This window comes from Mytilus californianus, unplaced genomic scaffold, assembly GCF_021869535.1.
Source record: "Mytilus californianus isolate M0D057914Y unplaced genomic scaffold, xbMytCali1.0.p SCAF_4, whole genome shotgun sequence".
Classification (NCBI taxonomy): Eukaryota; Metazoa; Mollusca; class Bivalvia; order Mytilida; family Mytilidae; genus Mytilus; species Mytilus californianus.
Window position 1 is genome coordinate 4852248 of NW_026262690.1, and position 16443 is coordinate 4868690.

The following is a 16443-nucleotide window of genomic DNA, read 5'->3' on the forward strand; positions in this document are numbered from 1 at the left end:
ACTTAAATAAAAAAAAAGCTATTATTCAGTAACATATATACAATGACTAGAAAATCATTTCGAAACGCAATGTTTTATTCATTTTCCCCCTAATTTTCAATGGAAACAAAGTATTTTGTTCGCTTTCCTTCGAAACAATGAATTATATGTAGTTAAATTATCTATTCAAGACATTAAAAATCAGACAATACATATATAAAAAAAAGCACCCCCACAAAAGATGAATGGACGGTGTTTTATTGAACTTTTGATAATTATCCCTTACAACAATTAAAACAATAGGTGTTAGAAGTATAACGATATATGAATATATTAAAATGATTAGGTTAAAGAAACAAGTTTTTGTCTTTCAAAACACAACATTCAATTAGGCCGATCCACCGTACTGACATCTGAATGAAACTAACGGCATTTTAGAATATTTTGTGCTATGTAGTTTATTTAGTATATTTGTAAGCTGGAAACGCATTGATATGTACACCACATCACCCTGGTATCTTTACATTGCATTACTATAATGCATGCCCTGTAAATAATATTCAAAACTTTTTTATTTTAAAAAAAATTTTTATTAATAACTTTTAAACTGTGACCGATTTTTAATGTACATAGAAGTTATTATTAGTATCTTTGAAGGGATTTAACTGTACATAATGTTATTTTTAAATAGTTAGGTATTCACTTAATAATTTTTATAAGGATTAACCAACCTTAACCCAGTAAGGTTGGTGTACTCCAACTATTGGAGGAAGATATAGAGGAAAGAAGAAGTATTGCAAGACGCCGTACAGAAAACAATTTGTTGTTTTGCAATTCGCCGTACAATTAGCAATCGCTGTTAAGGTTCATATTCTTTAGAAAACATCTTTTTGTAAGCGAATTTCAGAAAATATGAAGTCACACTACCCAGGAACATATATAGATATACTGTTCCCAGCACTACCATAATCCAAATAATTTTGGAAAGAAAAGGAAAAACAGTTGGATATCAGCCAGCGGGACATTGGAGGGCGATCGACATCGAAATTATCTGGTATCAAGTGCACAGTTTTGGAATTTAACACAAAGTCTTGTCTTTGTTGGCTTCAAACTAATATGATCTTATATGGTACACGATAGTCAACAGATACATTCCCTTGTCTGGAAGATAGAGCCTTCAGGGGCGGATCCAGGATTTTGGAAAGGGGGGGGGGCGTAGCATTTAATTTTTTGGACCTTTTTTGGCTAAAAAACCATAAAATAAGTGTAAAATGCATTTTATAGTTAAAGTGTAGGGGTTGGACATTTTTGGTGCCGTATTCTCTCCATCAGTTGTCTATTATAAAATGATTGGATGGATCCAAAGCTATGTACTAATTAATATATTTGATGTGGGATTTGTCAGTAAAAAATGGACATGGAAAATTCTCGTTTGTTGTATGGTTAGTTAGCATAACCTCACAGATTTCTTGTTGTAATCAAGATATACGGCTATTCAATGAAATTTACAATACGACCGACACGAAGAAAGACAAACAAGCAATTTTTATCCAAATGTTTCACCCAGAGACATATATACGTATAAAGCGAGGCAGCAAGGAGAGCATTTTATCCTATTGTATTGTTTTATCACGAACATTTTTAACATTTACACACTTCCTTTTAAGTACCAGTGTATATAATTACCAACGCACAAACTTTTTCTCTTACCTTTTATGACTAAATATTTTTTACCCCGATAGTTTTATTATGGAACATGTGTGAGTGATCGTTGTCGGCAGCCATTTTCAGCAGCCATCTTGGAATTTCTAGAAAACATTTAAGTTATCCCTTGAGATTGACATTTAAGTACTACAATTATAACACCAAAGATTAATTAATGACTGAGCATAAACTATTGAAATATTTGAGCAAGCCATTTGAACTTCCTACGGGAAAAAGAAAATTGACCCCTGTGGTCATTTCAGACAGTAAAGGTTTATATTTACAAAGAGCAACAACATCTAACTTTGAGACCCAAATTAAGTGGTGGTGCGCAAAATCAAGAACTTCCGCACAAGGGTTAAGTTGGCTCACACAAAATCTTGACCAGAAAATACAACATTTACATAACATCTCTGCATACGTCTGGCTAGGGACATGTGATTTAACCCAATACAACAAAGGGGTGATTTCTCTTAAAACTGAATCTGATCAGAGACATATAATACATAGTATTATATGTCTCTGATCTGATGAAGCAATCAACTCACTACTGAGCAATTTAGATAAAATTGTTGAACTATTTCAAAGATATCCAGAGAGCAAAATAACTTTTATTGAAATTCCAATTTATTCAATATACGAATGGAATAAAAGTCGAAATCATACTGACCCAAACCAATTTCTAGCTCAAGACGAAAAACTATTAGAACAAGTCCTCAGAGTAAATGACAAAATCAGAGAATTAAATACAACCTTAAATAGTAGAGCTCCAAACATAAATGCTGATTTAAAACGCTCAAATCTGAAAAGCTCTAAAAATCAACATAAAAGGATTAGAGACCAATATAATTGGACACTTCATAAGGACGGTGTACATCCTAATAGAAACCTGTCTAGGGTTTGGCTGCGAAAATTTATCACTCAAATAAAAGCTGACTGCTGGTAGACAATTCAATCGTTCACAGGGCGACTGTGGGATTTCCACTACGACCCTGAAAAAGAACCATTTAGTGAATCTCCTGATTTCTTTGTTACATATATATTGGCAGGGCGACCGTGGGACTTTCCACTACGTCCCTGCACAATTAATATATTGTCCACATCAGGTATCACGATGTCACGCTCAATGACTAGACAGCTCTCAAAAGCGCTATCTACAAGCAGCCTATTGCCTACAAACTCTGTAACCCATAACAGACCATATAACTTGAACAAACAAAAAGCTCTAGATAAAAAGCATGACAATTGCCACCGTGAGCATATCAAATATGAAATGAAAGCAGGCAAAAACTTTGTCCTTATATATAGTACAGCGGCATATGAGCTAGCAAAAACATCTATTATGGATATCTTAAATTCAGAGGAATTTAGTGACCCTTATACTATCCAAACACAAACTGGCATAGACAACTCAAACTCAATCATAGATCATTGCTTCAAAGTTTTCAATAGAAAAAACAACGGTCATCCTGGAAATTAGTTAAAATTCACAGTAAACTGTTATAATTCCACCAATACAATGACCGTAAATGGAAATCATGTAGATATATTTGTCAATGACATATTAGAAATATTATGCAATATTCTTAAAGTAAATTTGAAAACATTGGATGTGATAAACCAAAACATCTCAACACAGTTGAACAACCAAAATATTAAAGAGAATACTGTTTCAAGAACAAGTACATCTGATCAATTAGCTATCAAAGATAACGACTCGCAAGAGCAACAAACAGTTACAACATTGTCAAAATCTAGACAACTATTAGAATACAAGGATAACAACACAAATTGTATAATAGATACAAATACAACATTAAATACGAACAGTAACAATTCATGCATATGTCCTATCTGTGAATCCGATGTAACTGTTGAGGGTATAGCATGTGACTCCTGTGACCACTGGTTTCACTTCAATTGTGCCAATATACTTCCATCAGCCGTTGATAATATATACAAAGAAACTGGATTTCACTGTGCACAGTGTAATGAACAGTTATTGTTTGATAACATTGATATACATGAAACTACACCAAAGCATGTACATGTAGACAAAAACACACCAAATTGTCCTACTCAAGAGCATGATAGATATCTAGATACACATGAAACAACACCAAAGCATGTAGACAATAATATGCCAAACTGTCCTACACAAGAGCAGGATAGAGAATTAGAAAATCTGAGACAGTCAAATATTCGGGTATCACAAAATCCTGACACAGAGATACTGATACAAAATATATCTTCTGAGCCAGACACAATGCCCACAATATCACAAGACAATAATACAACTGGTATCACATTCAAACCAGCTAATACTGTTACACCAAATACGAATGTCCAAAATAGGAAGATCATAAGGAAAAACCAATCAAAAATAGAGGAAAGAAATATTTCTAACTCTCAAAGAGCAAGAATTTTGAGTCTAGAAAACGAAATTCTACAACTGAAAAGAGTCATTGAGACTATACAAAACACATCAACTGGCACAAACAACAATATAGAAGCTCCAAACACTATACATGGAAACAACTGCCAAAACAACATTATACCAAATCAGCAATATAGTAGCTGTAATACTTGCCACCACCATTCGTGCAATGATAGACAACAATCTTCCAACTATCAACAAGCGCTAATGGAACAACGTCTACGCTCTCTAGAAAACCACATTAGTCTCAGCACGGCTCTAAATCTCCATATCTCATTACAATCGAGAAAAGTAAACCAACAACCAACTCATATACCTTATGCACAACCCCCACAATTTCGAGGACATTACGACTATCCAAATCAAATGGGGTACAATACACAGCACCCTAACAATTTCTATGGAGGACAGATGTACCAACAAGGTGTTCCACAATTTGGATATCCTACATACAACAACCCCTACCATTTAAATCAAGGAGGGATGTCACACTCTGGCACATTACCAAATCATAATATCAATGTATTAAGACATCATACAGTTCAACAAGTACCAACATATCATCAAGCGCCAACATTCTGTCCGCCAGCATACCGTCCGCCAACACATCAACCGCCTATATATCAACATGACCAACAACATTCACAGCAAACTAGGCCAATTCATGTAAATTACCAACAAAGGCAATCATCATCAATTGTTCAACCAACAACAACATTGAGATCAACCCCTCAAGTAAGCCAAAATATTCAGCCTATGAACAAAAATGCCTGTAGTTCAAGTATAAATATAGCAAATACTTCTGAACAACTCAAAGACAGTACTACTTACCTCAACCAACAGGAAAAACTACAAACTACCAATTCAAACCATACATTCAGTACTACAAAGATTAACATCAAGCATCAGACTAAAAATAGTGGGGCTGAAATATTAGATCACATTTCACACACCCATTTGGAAGACATGAACAATCATGATGAACTAACTAAAATCACACAAATCCAAAGTCATCCTTTTCGGCAAAAAGGCCTCAAATACAAACCACCAGACAATACAACTCTACTCGAAGAAATGATGGAATCCGGGAAGAGACGATCGATATAGTTACATGTAACATTGAAGGCGTTAAATCTAACACTGCATTTCTGGTCTCTTTGGCATCGGACAACAAGATTATATGTATTCAAGAACATTTTTTATGGGAATTTCAAAAACAATTTCTCTCTGATATACTACCAAATTTTGACAACTTCACACGCTGTCACGACTCAAACGATCCACTAGACGGATCAAAACTACCAAAAGGACAATCAGGGGTCTCAATTTTATGGCCAGATTCATGGAGTGGGAACGTTAAGAAATTAAAAGAGGGAAACGAAAGAATTGTAGCTATCACCCTATCCTCTAACTATGATATTTGCATAATCAATGCGTATCTTCCAACTAATGACAAAGACTCGGCATATGAGTACTCAGAATGTCTAGATATAATCTTTGATATAATACAAAAATATCAGGACCTTTATGAAATAATTTTCTGTGGGGATCTCAATGGAACTTTATTACATTCAAGATCAAACAAGCATGATAAATTACTGAAAAACTTTGTACAGGAACTAGGCCTTCAAACAGCTGGAAATTATGACTCAAAAATGACTTTCTTTCATCACTCTGGACAATCATCCTCTCAAATTGATTACATTTTAACAAGAAATATATCAATCTTCAAAGAACACAAAATTTGGGACCGTTCAGCGACAAATAGCTCAGCTCATGTGCCAGTAGAAACAAACACCACTGTAACAATTCCAAGTGTTGCAAATAGAAAACCATCTGAAGGAACATCATACAAAAAACTTCTCTGGGATGAAATAAACACTGAAATATACAACTCAAATTTATCAGAGGGGCTCCTTAAAATTAAATCTGAGGATTCAACTTCAGACCAACTTCAAACCATTACAAATGAATTACTGAAAGCAACAAAGGTAGCTGTTCCAGCAAAACCTATCAAATTACAAGGGCCAAAATGGAAAGCAACGCCAACCGTACGAAAACATCTGAAATCATGTAAATTACTATATTCACAATGGAAAAATCAGGGACGGCCACAAAACCATCCATCACATACTGAATTAAAAATAGCAAAGAAACTTTTGAGAAACTCACAAAGAATAGAGCAAGCTATTGCTAGAAAACAACTCTACCAACAAATCATGGAAAAACCAACAACAAAACTTTTCTATAGACTGATAAATAGAAACCGAAATTCCAGAACTAGTACTACAACTTGTATAGAAATAGATGGTGAAAAGGAATACTGTCATTCAAACCAAAGAAAAGTATTTGCTAATTATTATGAAGACTTAAGTATGCCAAAAAACTTGGAATATGACAACTCCTATTTAGATCTCTGTCAAACACGTCAAAATCTAATTGAAAAATTTTATAAAGAAAATCCAGTAATATCTGACCCATACACAGAAACAGAAATTCAAAAATCAATAGAAACTCTAAATGTAGGGAAATCACCAGATGAATATGGGCTCACTGCCGAACATCTTAAGAATGCCAAATCAGTATTCACACCAGTATTAACAACCCTATTCAACAAAATCAAAGAGACCAACTCTATTCCAAGAGCCTTTAAAACAGGAATCCTTACTCCTGTTATAAAGAGTGGCAAAAACCCTCTAGATGTCAAGAGTTACAGAGGAATTACTGTTACTCCCATCATTGGAAAAGTACATGAACTGTGTATTCTTAAGAAACTCCAATTACACCCGGGTCCAGATTTACAATTTGGCTTCACAGAAGGATTATGTCCCCTTATGGCAAGCTTACTTATAACAGAAGCAAAATTTGAAAAACTTAAAAACAACATACCATTATTCATAACAACAGTTGACGTACAATCAGCGTTTGATGTAGTCAAACATATTATACTAATGGACAAACTACTAGACCAAAATATTCCTCCAGATCTATTACAACTTATTAAGGGCCTATATACAGATTTAGAATCAAAAGTAAAGTGGATGGGGGATATCAGTGATAGTTTTAATATAAAACAAGGAGTAAGACAAGGAGGCATTTTATCTACACACCTCTATAAATTGTATGTCCAAGATCTACTTGAAGAACTCAAAAACAACTCTATTGGCTTCCATCTAGGAAATATTTACATAGGTGCACCTACTTGTGCAGATGACATTGCCTTATTGAGCTCGGACACATCAGAAATGCAATTAATGCTTGACATTATAGGTAGATATGCTGATCAGCATCAATATAACATCCATCCAATAAAAACTAAAATCGTACAGTGTAATACGCAAGAAAAAGATAACAGTTGGGTATTAAAAGGAAAAACTATAGAACCAACAGATGCCACAACACATTTAGGTCTTCAAAGAACAAACAAAAGAGAAAATGAAATTAACATTGATGACCGCATTAAATTAGCAAGAAGAACAAAATACTCCTTAATGAGCTCCGGTCTTCATGGAACAAATGGGGTTGACCCAATTACAGGATATAACATCTATAAGACATATATTCTCCCAAGACTTTTATATGGTTTAGAAATACTACCACTTACAAAAGGACAAATTGAAATACTAGAGAAATGTCATAAAAATACCTTGAGACATATTCAATCTCTGCCACAAAGAACAGCTACATCAGCAATATATCTACTCTTAGGAGCAATACCAGTTGAAGGAGAGCTTCACAAGCGGCAACTATCTATGCTCTACTCTTTATTATCAGCTAAAAACCAAACTATTCAAGATCTTGTACAACGCCAATCATCCATCAATTTTGACAATCCAAAAAGCTTCTTCTTTTGTGCAATGGAAACCCTACAATTGTACAAGCTTCCAAATATATGGGAACTCCAAAGCAGTCTGCCTACTAAAAATAAGTGGAAAACATTAGTGAATTTTAATATGTCAAATTACTGGAATAATGCTCTTCAAATTGACACAGTCCAAAAGACATCACTTAAATATCTATCTATAAACCAAATTAAAAATGGAAAGCCGCATATCTCCTACACCACATTGCAACCTACAATTCTTGATGTTCGAAAAGGTATAATCAAAAGTAGGATGATGACACGAACGTATACACTACAAGCTGATCGGCATAAATTCAGCAGATATGAAATTACTCCAACTTGTCAAATGTGCAACCAAGAACCAGAAGACCTTATTCATATGCTTACTACCTGCTCAGCATTAAGTGAGACGAGAAAAGAAACTTTCAACCCAATAAAAACTTATGTAACCAAATTCATTGGAGAAATGAAGTGGAAAGAGACATTCATTGATAGACATAAAATTACAGTCCTTATAATTGACTGTACAAACTTCACATATATATTTAGTGAAAGCAAGCTCAAAATAGAAGAACTAGAAATGCTCACAAGAGATATGTGCTACAAGATGCATAACTCGAGACTAAAACTGATAAGTGTGTAATGGCTGTTGACAATTATCACTCAACTTAGAAACTTAAAGTCTATTTTAGATTTTAGCAAGTGTATATATATTCACGGAGTGTGTACAAAGTTAAAGACTTTTTATCCATATTACCCTCAAAAGAGGGGTGTTCCTAACAGAGGAAGCTTATACGAAGAAAAGAAGAAAGAAAGTCTCTGTTTCACCCAACAAGGGAAGTGAGGGGTTCCAAATCAACCAAAGGCTAAGAATGAGTCGGAAATGACAATGAAGTTGTGAATGACGGTCGACACATGGTGACATATAGGCCACACCCAGCAGGCAGGTTGCAGTCGGGCATTGAAAAAAGTATTCAGTATATCAGTTCGGCGAAACAGACATTCCGGTCAGATATGGGATTCATATGCAACCCCTCAAAAAAAAAATTACACCAGTTTTTTTATTCATCAGGTTCATTTTAATGCTAAATAATTCTGTTGAAAATATTTTTTTCTCATAGCAAAAAAGTGGACAAGATTATTGTTTTCAATCCAGATACGGCCAGAATTTTTGTTTAAGGCAAAAATCAGGGTCAGAATTTTTTCTCTAAAATATCTCAGACTGCCCCCTCAAATCAAATGGTCCGTACCTTAGACCTAAAATCTATATCTAGAGCTTACTGACTGGGATCACTATTCAGCAATGTTATTAATGGGCTGGGGCGTGTGGGGTTAAACATGTAGGTAAATAATATTGCTGTGGATTTTTTTTTTTCATGAGAGTGTAATAGAGTATTACTTTCTGCTGGGTGGAATTGTGAAATAGAAGTCAATACGTTCAACTTCTTGCTCAATACTTTGTTGCTTTGAAGGCGTCATCCTCAGCCTAAGCAATGTTGTAATTTGAATTTCAAAATGTCTTAGTGACGTTTTTTTCGACGTACTGGTCAACTGCACCGTAGCGAATCACATGACTTTGACATAATCAATAATATATTACAGTAAATACGAGCGAAAAATATCTTTATAAGTAAAGAATTGTCGCATAAAAATTAAATACACGGGAAATGGCAAAGTTCACGAAGTCTAGTCTGATTAATTATTTTCCAAAAAAAAAAAAAAAAAATGCAAGCAAAAGGGGGGGCGTACGCCCTCTACGCCCCCCTCTGGATCCGCCACTGGCCTTCCAACTAATATGGTACACGATAGTCAACCAATACTTCTTCTTCTTCTTTCTGTAACTTCCTCCTGTGGTAAGCACATTTTGTACTCTGAAAAGTATTGAAAAAAGTTCAAACCCATGGGATGAATGATCAAATTTTATAATGATAGAGCATTGATCTGAGTTAACCTCTGTTGATGTAATTTATCACACAAATTCCTAGAGATTGATTCAACCGTATCCAAGAAATTACTGTCATTTGGAAATATTAATGTAGAACCCACTAGTTTTCTGCAGTCAACAATTAATTGGCTTAGTGTTTCCCTATTTTGAAAATTAGTTTTCCATTGATCAATCCAAATTTTATTGATTACATCCTGTTTTAATGGGGCATAAAAAGTTCTTCGGACCCCTTCCAGAGTTGGACATCTAGCTAGAAAATGTTGAAGGTTTTCTTCCTCAAGTTTGCATAGCAGGCAAATTGGGTCTGTACTTCCTATATTAAATTTAGCTTTAGTTGCTTGTAAGAGGTAGGTCCCAGTTAGTATTCTAGCTTTTGTTATGACTTCCTTTGTATCCCCTGGAGTTTCTGTTGCTGTTTTCCAGACTGGATGTATTTCCCCTATATTGATAGTGTCAGTACAAAGTCGATTTAGGGTTGATTTCTCCTGACTTAAAGATCTAAATCTATTGCTCCAAAATGTATTGATAGCATATCTGACTTGATTTGGCCGGTGGTAAGAGGTAAAACCTCAATACTGTAGAGCAGGCGGGGTAATATGTAAATTCTATAAATATTATAGGAAATCCTTGGATTCAAGCCATTTGTGCCATGTACACCTGTTGACATCAGTGAATAGGATGTTCTTCGGGCTAAACTAATACGGTCTTTCACATTTATTAGATTTTCATTTTTTGCTGATCTTAAAATACCAAGATGTGAGGCCTTATCTGTCTCTGAAACGGACCTGTCCCCAAGAGACCAAGAACATATGGATGTTTTTTTGGAGTTTGTAGAATTTTCATTTTGTTAAATGAGAACGCTCTTTTCTGGGTGGATATTATATTGGTGCTCTTTTGAATATGTATCTACTACGTTGAGCATTTCTTCATCCGAGTTCGATAAGAGTAGGATATCGTCTGCACACGTAGGACATCCTGCATGATTAGTGCTTAGATATAAACCAATATTTGAGTCTTCTAACTGTCTTAAGAGGTCTTCAATATATATTTTATAAAGGTGGGTGGACAGGATACCACCTTGACGGACTCCCTGTTGTACTGGAAAGCTATTACTATGTTGGCCTTTCCAATTAACCCTTGAAGTAAGGTCATTGTACATTTCGTATATAGTTTCCCAAATTTCAGATGGATATCTTTTTGAAAGAGTTTATCAAGAAGGATGCTGTGGTTGACCACGTCAAAAGCTTTTTGAGTATCTAAAACTGTTAAAAAGAGAATTTCCTTCATCCTTTTTGCATTCATATGTGCCTCAGATATCAGTAGAGCAGCCATGGTGGGAGAGAGACCAGAGGTAAAACCAAACTGTTGTGATAATACATTTGAGATTGGATCTTTAATTTTTTCTAGAAGTACATGCTCAAATAGTTTTCCTAGAACAGAGGAAACTGTAATACCACGATAGCTATCCAATATTCTGCCGTCTTTTCCCTTTTTACAGACTTGTGTTATTATGCCAGATTTAAATTGTTCTGGGGTTTTACATTCCCTTGTCTGAAAGATAGAGCCTTCCAACTAATATGGTACACGATAGTAAACTGATACATTCCCTTGTCTGAAAGATAGAGCCTTCCAACTAATATGGTACACGATAGTCAACAGATACATTACCTTGTCTGAGAGATGGAGCCTTCTAACTAATTTGGTATACGATAGTCAACAGATACATTACCTTGTCTGAAAGATAGAGCCTTCCAACTAATATGGTACACGATAGTCAACAGATTCATTCCCTTGTCTGAAAGATAGAGCCTTCAAACTAATATGGTACACGATAAGTCAACAGATACGTTATCTTGTCTGAAAGATAGAGCCTTCCAACTAATATGGTACACAATAGTCAACAGATTCATTCCCTTGCCTGAAAGATAGAGCCTTCCAACTAATATGGTACACGAGTCGATAGTCAACATATGCGTTACTTTCTCTGAAAGATAAAAGATATCTTTAGATATCCTGGTCCTGGTTGTGTCAATACTTCACATGGTTGATAAAGGCATTAAACAGATTTCATAGACCCCAGCAACAGTAATTTACATTAAAAGGTTTTCAGCAGAGATAAAATACCTTGCAATGTATCAAGATAAAGGTTTCAAACCAAAAAAAACTTTTAAAAAAGTCAATGGATACCGAAGGACAACATGGCAAAAATAATCTAGAGTCTGTATAATTTTTTAAAATTAGAATAGGTAGACATAAACTTTGAACAGGATAAGTGATCAGCAAGACAAGAATTTTGCCCACACAGTTTCTATTCAACAGTAATATTCTTGTTGCAGTAATGTATCATTTATACGCCTAAATGTCAGGTGAGCAATCCAGGTCCATTCACAGAACAGATGAAACCAAAGTGTCAAAATAAACTAAAAGTTTGGCAATCATGTAAGGGCAATTTTCTTGATTTTAAAATTCTAGAAATATGTGAAAGCAAGCAACAAAAAACCATTCCTAGAAACTTTTGATCTACAAAACATGTTTGTACAGTATCAAATATTATTTTAATGCGTTCATATTGATTACGGAAATCCGATATTTATTCTGTGACATTTTGGAATTACATGTATCATTTCCATTTAACTAATTATAGTGGAGAACTAAGCTGTAAAGATATCCCAAGGTAAATATAATTTTACTTCAATGAGAAAGATAGATCTTAAGAGAAATAGAATATGCAAATAATGTGTTCCTCCTTCTAACAGACCTAGGTTATTGTTTTCTATTATTTTGTTTCACTAGTGAATGGTTTTCTCTAACAAATTTGAATAAGCCACCTTTATAAGATAAAAGAGACTAGGTCTGATTGCCAATAAGACACTTTTATAAGATAAAAGAGACTAGGTCTGATTGCCAATAAGGCAACTTTCCACCAGAGACCGGATCTGGAGGCAAAACTCATTCTATAAGACATCATCAAGTTAGAAATTAACGTGACCCTCAGGCACTAGGAGGCAAAATTCATTCTATAAGACATCATCAAGTTAGAAATTAACCTTCAGGCACTAGACGTTTTATCAATAATAATAAAATATGGGCAATGGGAAGAAAATAGTGTCAATGTATATAAAAAAGACACTATTTTGTTCCCATTGCCCATATTTTATTATTATTGATAGAACGTCTAGTGCATGTGCGTGACCCTTGGACATCAGCTCAAGAACTACCGGCCGATTACAAAAAATCCGAACAAGTACAAAGATGGGCAGCAATTCCTCGAAAAAGTTGGTCAACCGGAACAAAACCCAAACTCGGCTGTAATTCACCACTTTTCCTTGAAGGAATAACGAAAACGGACGGAAAGAAGTCTTAAAAAACCTATTTTAAAGTATTTTCTAACAGAGTGCTTTTTAACATGAAGTATATTGTTGCCTGTCATCTTTTATAACGAATCGATACTCCAAACGCAAATTTTGTCAAAAAAAAATGTATAATATGTGTCAACTCGATCAGTGATATTGTTTCAACAAATTTTAGGCGAAACTGTATTACAACTGAATTTTCGCTGCCTTTGTACGCCGTACTGAATCATTTACACTACCCGTCAAGGCGAAAGAATGCTTCTTATGTTAGTTGAATTCTCCGGAGTCTAGTGGACTAATTTTGGTTCAATCAAATAGTTCTTGAGAGATATGTCTACGATTTCCAGAGGTCGAAACGCTTGGATAGGGATTAACTTCTTTCTCCATATACCACATACTAGTCCACATCTTAAGGGTCTTTGAAAAGTTAGTGAACAGTTTTGACGTAAAATGATTATGTTTTGTTTGTTAGAAATGAATTCAAGACTTCTAGTTTTGCTGCTGGTTTCCATTGTAATCATTGGAACGGCTGACAGCTCGTTTTTGGGAGTGGGAACATGGAGACTTGAGGGCTGTAAATACGTATGTCGTGATGTCTGCCATAAAGTATGTCCTGGTGGAAATATGAATAGATGCGAAAACAGATGTAAGAAAGAATGCAAGAAAGAGTGCTTACCGCCATAAATGGTAAGATATCGTCTGCGGACTTTGGCGAAAAGATGTATTTCAGCATGAATTTATTGGGTTTTTTTAAAAGGCTACGATTTTATTTGAACTAGTGAAAGGTGATATTAAACGTACTGTCTGAACGGTTGAACCTTACAAATTCGTCATTTTGCACGTTCGTTCTTTTCACTTGGGCTAAAACTATTTATTTGATGACGCGTTTTAACTCGTACTTATTTTTAGTATGCATAACGATAAGCAGGTTTAACAATAATCATATTTAATATATACTTAATTTCATTAAAAATTCAATACCATGGCTTATCTACAAACATAATGTGTTCAAAGTACGATACACAGTTACCAGTTGAGAAATTTAATCCAACGACCCGTGTAGAGTTAGTTCCACGCTCTCTGTAAGTAAATTAACCCTTGCAACAAGTATCTTGGTTAGTAGATGGCCGTTTAAAAGGCGAATTTCCGCCCATATCAAATAAAACCTTCAGTTATATTCCAGTGGAAATCAAAATATACACACCATTTAAAGGGACCAAAAGAACATTATCGCCCGAAAAAGGAAAAATTAACAACAGGGAACGAAAAATGGTCTGTTCTGTCGTAAAAATTAATAACAGGGAACGAAAAATGGTCTCTTCTGTCGTAAAAATTAACAACAGGGAACGAAAAAATGGTCTCTTCTGTCGTAAATACTTGTATATAGTTTCCTGTATGAAACTGAAATATCCAAATCTAGAAACGAACAATTATTGCTGTCTGTTTTAGATTTATTAATATTGTAGCACATTTAGTATCCATGTAAAATATTGATTGTGAAAAGAAAAATGACAAGAAAAAAATGTCTACAAACTAGTCCGATTTCAACTGCTTTACAGATGTTTGGAATAATAAATGAAAAGGAAAAAGAAAAAGAAAGGCGGTCACTTTATTTTTAGGTGAAAGGAGGATATATATATATTATTTATTTTCAAATTTGTCAGGATAATTCAGTCCAAGCTAAAAAAAAATTTAAATACAGCCTTTATAATTTATATCCTATTTTTCAGGTTCATGTACAGAACAGATGAAAACAAAGTGTCAAAATAAAATAGTTTGAAATATGTATTTCCTTGAATTCTACCGATTTGTAAATTTGCCAATGAATATTAAACAAAAACAATCAATCATTCATTTATTGATTCACTGAATCAACATAGCTTCAAGCAATCGTCTTTTTGAACTTTTAAAACTTTATTTATTGAGCAACATATCAATACAATATGTAATAGTTATCCCATGAGGACGCGGTGTGTCAGTGTAAGACCCCCCCCCCGATGGCCGGAGGCCAGAGGGTGATCTTACACTGACACACCAAGTCCGAATGTAATAATTGTTCTTACATCCCAGCTCCTTTGTTCTACCAGGGGTGATCTGAGCCGGATCACCCTAGCTTGAGTTTTTTTGTTCTGCATGCTTTCCTTTGTTCTGTAACATTTTGGCGGAAATGTCAAATTCACAACAAAACTTACAATAAAACTTATTAATACGAAAAGGACTAACTATCAAAATTCATGTAGAACAAATCCAGTGTCTATGCTGGAAATCGAACTCAAGACCTTTAGCATATAGACTCACAATACATACCCCTACACAAGGACGACTGCATATGAACGATGGTGATGATGTAATGTTACACTACTGTCTCAGGTTAGGGTGAAGGTTGGCGCCTGTTAAAACCCGCTGCATTTTTATGCACCTGTCCTAAGTCAGGAGCCTGTGTGTTCAGTGGTTGTCGTGTGTTGGTTTAGTTCATAGGTGTTTCTCGTTTTTTATATAGATTAGACCTTTGGTTTTCCTGTTTGAATTGTTATACTCTAGTCATTTTGTTGCCCTTTATAGCTTGCTGTTCGGTGTGAGCCACTCCGTGTCGAAGGCCGTTCTTTGACCTATAATTGTTAACTTTTTATACATTGTGACTTGGATGGAGAGTTGTCTCATTGGCACTCATTCCACATCTTCTTATTTATATAAACTACAGAACTTAACATTTACCAATGAAAATTGAAAATGAGGTCAAGGACAGGGATACTTGCCAGACAGACATTATAATCATTACCCACACCAAATATAGTTGATCCATTGCTTTTACAATTTAAAAACAGATCAAAACACAAAAACTTAGCATTGACCGCTTAAACTTGAAAAATAAGTCAAGGTAAGGTTATATAACTACCAGACTGACATGTACATCTTATAATCATTCCATACACCACATATAGTTGACCTACTGATTATAGTATCTAAGAAACGGACCTAATCACGTAACTATAACTTTGCCATGCATCGATCCATGAAATGAGGTTGAGGTCAGGTAACACTGTCTGACAGACACGTTGTAGACCTTACAAAAAAACTCACTTACCAAATATAGTTTTCATTTTACTCATCATAAGTGAGAGATTCACATGACAAAAAAAAATCTATATTTCAAAAAGCAGTCGCTGAAACATGAAAATGA

General features: G+C 34.7%; 1 long non-coding RNA gene across 1 annotated transcript; it reads left to right on the forward strand.

The window, feature by feature from the left end:
- The first annotated feature begins 12433 nt into the window (after positions 1-12433).
- LOC127739411 (uncharacterized) lies at positions 12434-15050 on the forward strand. Its single transcript, XR_008000425.1, has 3 exons — positions 12434-12583; positions 13735-13949; positions 14993-15050. It is a non-coding gene; the product is annotated as an uncharacterized LOC127739411 (long non-coding RNA).
- Positions 15051-16443: the final 1393 nt, after the last annotated feature.